Consider the following 6248-nt stretch of genomic DNA (forward strand, 5'->3'; position numbering starts at 1 on the left):
TTGTTAGTCTCTAAGGTGCCACAAGTCCTCCTTTTCTTTTTGAGTAAATATGGTAGCTTGTTTAGCCTATTGACTATAACAGGAAGGCAGGGCTGTGTGTCTAGCGCAATAAATAGGATCATGCTGTTAAATATGGCAATGCTCATCTGAGGCTGAATGTTTAACCGCTATACTTGGTAACACACTCAATCAGAGCGCATTGTGTTTAAAACACAGTAAATACCGTAATGCAGAGCTGGAGTCAGTAAATATGGTAACACAGGGCCTCCTTTAACAGTGCCGGTAGTTAACCACTGGAACAATTTACCAAAGCTGGTGGTGGATTCTCCCTCACTAGCAGTCTTTAAATCAAGATTTCTAAAAGTTGTGCTCTAGGTCAGTCAGGAATTACTTTGAATATATGCTCTGGCCTGAGTTATACAGCAGGTCAGAGTACTGTAGATGATCTCAATGGTCCCTTCCGGCCTCAGAATCTCTGGGACAGTTGGTGGAGTGCTAAGTGCACCATGACTGGAGGGACAGCACTTTAAGCCCCTAGCAGCTGGTGGGTTCCAAAAACCACTTATATGTGTGGCTCGAACAATAGGATAATTAACTAGGCAGAAAAAAAAATGCAGATAGCCTAAATTTGTTGACTAAACAGTTACAACGAAGTAGGTCCTAGCATAGTCCCTAGGACAGGGGTGGGCAAACTTTTTGGCCTGAGGGCCACATTGGGGTTCCGAAATTGTATGGAGGGCCAGGTAGGGAAGGTTGTGCCTCCCCAAACAACCTTGCCCCTGCCCCTGACTGCCCCCCTCAGAACTCCCAACCCATCCAACACCCCCCCTGCTCCTTGTCCCCTGACTGCCCCCTCCCGGGACCCCCCCCCGCCCCTAACTGCCCCCTGGGACCCACCCCCTATCCAACCCCCCTGCTTCCTGTCTCCTGACTGCCCCAATCCCTATCCAAACCCCTGTGCCCTGACAGGCCCCCCGGGACTCCCACGCCTATCCAACCCCCCTGTTCCCCATCCCCTGACCGCCCCACCCCAGAACCTCCGCCCCATCCAACCGCCCCCTGCTCCGTGTCCCCTGACTGCCCCCCAGGACCGACTTCCCCTTATCCAACCCCCCCACCCGCCCCCTTACCATGCCGCTCAGAGCACCAGGACTGGCAGCCACACCGCCTGGCCAGAGCCAGCCACGCTGCCGCACAGTCTAGAGCACCAGGGCAGGCCGGCGGCTCTTGCCTACGCTACCCGGTAGGAGCTTGCAGCCCCACCACCCAGAGCGCTGGCAGCACGGTGAGTTGAGGCTGCAGGGAAGGGAGGACAGCAGTGGAGGTGCCGGGGGCTAGCCTCCCTGGCCGGGAGCTCAAGGGCCGGGCAGGAGGGTCCCGTGGGCTGGAGGTGGCCTGTCAGCCACAGTTTGCTCACCTCTGCCCTAGGGGGAATCCAAAAGAGGATAGCACTTCTCAGGCCTAGTACCTGGGATTTATGTCCATTCCTTTCTTGGAGGTCCTCCTCTGAAAAGGATCTATCGCAACATCCTGTTTAGTCCACCAAGGGATCTTTGTGCCAGAAAGCTGTCCTAGGACTTTACACCAAAAGCTTAAATCTCACAATCTCAACCTGCTCATTTTGGGTAGGGAACAGTGCACGTTCCAAGTGTGCCACTAGCCACTTCACACGGCTCACTGGAAGAGTAGGACTTCTTGCTCCCATAACTCTTGCAGATACAGATCACCATTTAAATACCTTTTAGCCTAGGGAAAGATGCCCTGAGTGGGGAGTCAGGAAACCATTACTTAAAATTTCACTCTATGCTCTGCTGTCTATTTTTCTATGTATTTCATAATCATTAATGAGTAAGGCTTCATAGCCTAACTTGGGAGGCAGCAAGTATCATTCCTTCATTTTACAAGTTGATTGAGAGGTTGCACAAAATGGCTTCTGACAGATTTGGGACTAGAACCCAGGTTTCTACTTTGGTAGATCCAAATCTCTGTCACACCGCCTTTCAGGTTTGAACATCCCAAATCTATGGCCTTAGCTATTTGTTTGTACCTCTGATCATAATCCACATTCCAATCTCAGAGCCAGAAGCAGAACCCAGGAATGTGAAGCTCCAACATTCCACTGCTTTTGAGCAAATAGTTGTATAAACCACTGGTAAAGGGAACGTCACATCCTCATGCAGGGCTGACAAATAACAGTTATTCCTTTAGATCAAATGGTAGATGCCTTTGCTGCAGTACACACAATCCAGAATTCAAACCAATGGAGGAGGAGGCCCTTGGAATTTCTGTTTCTCCCTTTTTTTCTGTCTTCTTAAAAATCTTGTTTATGCAATTAACATAAGAAAACATCATTAACAACACATTTTATAGTTAAAAAAATTATGTTCTGTCAATTATGGTGTGACATACAATAGCTAAAAGTTCCACTTTTTGGTCATTTGTCACCTATTTTACTTACTTATATCACACATTGGCAGGTTTGAAGAATGATACGTATGAAGACTTTAGGGATATAGCTCTAGAGTGGCCATGTTTCCTGAGGGCAGAATGCGGCTTCAGTTCCACTGGAAACAATAGAAAATGTCAGCCATCTTTACTAGGGGCTCATTAATTTCCCCTGCCCCACCCAATCCCCTTATGAAAGCGTGACCATTGAGTTACTGCACTGAATGCAGCGTGAATGATTACCTACCTTGTGGGAAGGTAGCATATGTGTGCATTCAGTGGAAGGAGTTCATAGCCCTCAGAGACCAAGTACGGGCTCTTGAGACCGCGGTGGCTGAACTGGAGGAGCTAAGGCAGACAGAGAGATACATAGATGAGACTTTCTGGGACACAGTAGAGCTGTCCCACCCCCAGTCTGACAGCCTCTGTGCTGTTGAGGATGATGAAAATCTCAGGGAAGGAGGAGAACATCAAATTGGAGAGGAGGAAAACAATCCCATAGTTGGGACGAGGGTGACCAGGTAGCAAGTGTGAAAAATTGGGACAGGGGGCAGGGGTAATAGTTGCCTGTATAAGACAAAGCCCCCAAATATTGGGACGGTCCCAGTAATATCAAGATGTCTGGTCACCCTAGTTGGACCTTCCCTCCAGATGATGTCATGGTATCCTCTCACACTGAGGATATCTCTCCAGGGGAGGGAATCCCAGTTATTGGGAAGATATAGGTAATAGTAATGGGGGGAATCATTAGAAACCATTAGAAATATAGCTGGGTCTGTGATAACCGGCAGAACCTCATGGTGAACTGCCTGTTGGTGGCAAAGATTGTGAATCTCTCGAGACATCTAGGAAGAATTATGTGCAATTGCCAGGGAGCAGCTGATGGTCATGGTACATGTAGGTACCAATGACATAGAGAGAGGTAGGAGAGAGATCCTGGAGTCCAGATTTAGCCTGCAAGGTAAGATATTAAAGTCCAGAACCTCCATGGTATATTCTCTGAAATGCTTCCAGTTCCACGTGCAAGGCCAAGTTAGTCAGAACTGCAGGGTCTCGATGGATGGATGAGACAATGATGAAGAGAGGAGGGGTTTAGATCTATTAGGAACTGGAGAAGTTTGGGAAAGGAGGAGCCGATACAGGAAGGATGGGCTCCATCTAAACCAAAATGGAACCAGACTACTGTCACGTAAAATTAAAAAGGTAATAGAAGAGTTTTTAAATTAAGGGCTGAGGGAAAGTTGACAGGTAAGGAGGAGCATGTGGTTGAACAGAGACATCCCATAGGGGAAGATCTATTAACAGGGAATCTCTATATCCTAGTAAAGAGGAGAGGATAGAAGTTGATAAAGTACAGGTAGGAACTGAAGAGAAACAGTCAATGAAAAATTTCAGAGTAGCAGCCGTGTTAGTCTGTAGTCGCAAAAAGAAAAGGAGTACTTGTGGCACCTTAGAGACTAACAAAATTTATTTGAGCATAAGCTTTCGTAAGCTGTATAAGGTGCCACAAGTACTCCTTTTCTTTTAGTCAATGAAAAAGAATCCCATTCAATTACATCACATGAAGGCAGACAACTAACAAGTGACAATTTTTATAAGTGCTTGTATATAAATGCTAGAAGTCTAAATACTAAGACGGGTGAACTTCAGTGCCTGGTATTAAATTAAGATATTGATATAATAGGCATCACAGAAATTTGGTGGAATAATGACAATCAAGGGGACCTGGTAATACCAGGATACAAAATATATACAAATGACAGTGTAGGTCATGCTGGTGGGAGTGTGGCACTATATGTGAAAGAAAGCACAGAGTCAGATATAGTAAAAATCGTCAATGAATCAAACTGTACCATAGAATCTCCATGGATAGAAATTCCGTGCTTGAATAATTAAGAATATAGCAGTAGGAATATACTGCCGACCACCTGACCAGGATGGTGATGATGACTGTGAAATGCGCAGGGAGATTAGAGAGGCTTTAAAAATAGAATAATGGAGGATTTCAATAATAATGGAGGATTTCAACTATCTCCATATTGACTGGGTATATGTCACCTCAGGATGTGATGCACATATAAAGTTGACCATTTGTGATCCCAGATGCTGTGCCCATCAACTACATGGCATTGCCTCAGAGTAGCAGTGGTCACTGAAACAACTAAAAATAAATGGTAATGTTAATAATCCAATCAATAGAATATTCCTCCCCCCTTGGAATTCCAAGGAATATGAAAAAAGTAACCATTGAACATAATATTGTCTTCCTGCAAGACTCTCTGTACTGGGGATAACAGTACTTACTAATCTGCCTAGGTATTGTGTTGTGAAGATCACTCTGAAATTGAAAAATACTGTATAAGTGCTAATTGTCATAATTAGTTATTAATAGCTCTCTCCACCTTGTCTATTTTATGCTCTTTTGGGTGCTTCTGTGGTAAATCTGTTAGCTATTTCACTACACACAGAAATTGTCAGTGGGGATTCAGATATACCTGAGGTCATAACTTAAATGTTTAGCCAAAGAGAATGCCCATTCCTAACACCGTAGGCAGATACTCTGTGAAATATTCAAAACCAGAACATCTGCCTGAAGGCTCAAACTGTACATAAATAAAGTAAATGAAGACATTAATTGAATTTGATTAAACTTACTGTAAAGAGGACAACGATTGAAACAATACTATCAAAGTTGGTAGTCTCTGATGAAGTTAGGAGAGAGAAAAATATGGCTAACTATAAGTCACTAAGTGGCCAAGACAACTTTCTAGACAAAGATGCTTAAGGTAGGCAATGTTGGGAAGGGCTTTGCTCCACAGTCCACTGGAAATAATAGATAGGAACTGAAAACAGTTATTGTTTACTGTTATCCCGTAGTTTAATACACATGCATATCTTCAAAGTGTATTATAACATGAAATTGTGTTCTTTACTACATACACAAAGCCTCTCCTGTCTGCTAAGCCTCTCTCAGTGTACCACATGGTATGTAACACATGCTGCATTGCAATTATGCAGAGACTGGCTGGAGCAAGGAGCACGTCACGAGTACATGTTTGTTAATATAATCACAAGATGCAACTTCTTTTCTGACCATGCTGCTGCTGCTTCTAATTCCTTCAGAATGAAAATAAAACCCTGCCACAAGCTTCAGGTTTGCCCATTGGCTGTTTCAGCATTGGCTGGTGCCATACATACAGAATATGTACACGTCCCCAGAAGTTCTTAGTGAGTTATGCTTGGAAAATGTACCTTTAAACTGAACATATGAGAGTTTTCTCAAATTATATATATCTATTCAAGGGTGGGGGAAGCTTTTCTGAACCACTGAAAAGAAACAAACTATTTTGACAACTACTAGGGACATGACTGAGGCGTTGGCTACGCTTGCGAGTTACAGCGCAATAAAGCCGCCCAGAGTGCTGTACCTCACTCCCTGTCCACACTGGTAAGGCACGTAGAGCACTCTGACTCTGTGGGTACAGCGCTGCTGGTACTCCACCTTGGCGAGTGGAATAATGTTTGCTGCACGCCCGCTGGAGCGCTGCACTACCAGTGTGGACTCCCTGGCCCTATATTGCACTCTGATTGGCCTCCAGAGGTGTCTCACAATGCCTGTTCTAGCCTCTCTGGTCATCACTTTGAACGCTACTGCCTTGCCCACAGGTGACCAACCGTCAGACCCACCCTTTAAATTCTCTGGGAATTTTGAAAATCGCCTTCCTGTTTGCTAAGCCAGGCATGGAGTGCTCTCAGCGAATCTTTCCAGGTGACTGTGCCTCCACGCATGAGGCGAGCCCCAG

Source organism: Chelonia mydas, chromosome 6 (assembly GCF_015237465.2).
Source record: "Chelonia mydas isolate rCheMyd1 chromosome 6, rCheMyd1.pri.v2, whole genome shotgun sequence".
NCBI classification, from domain to species: Eukaryota; Metazoa; Chordata; order Testudines; family Cheloniidae; genus Chelonia; species Chelonia mydas.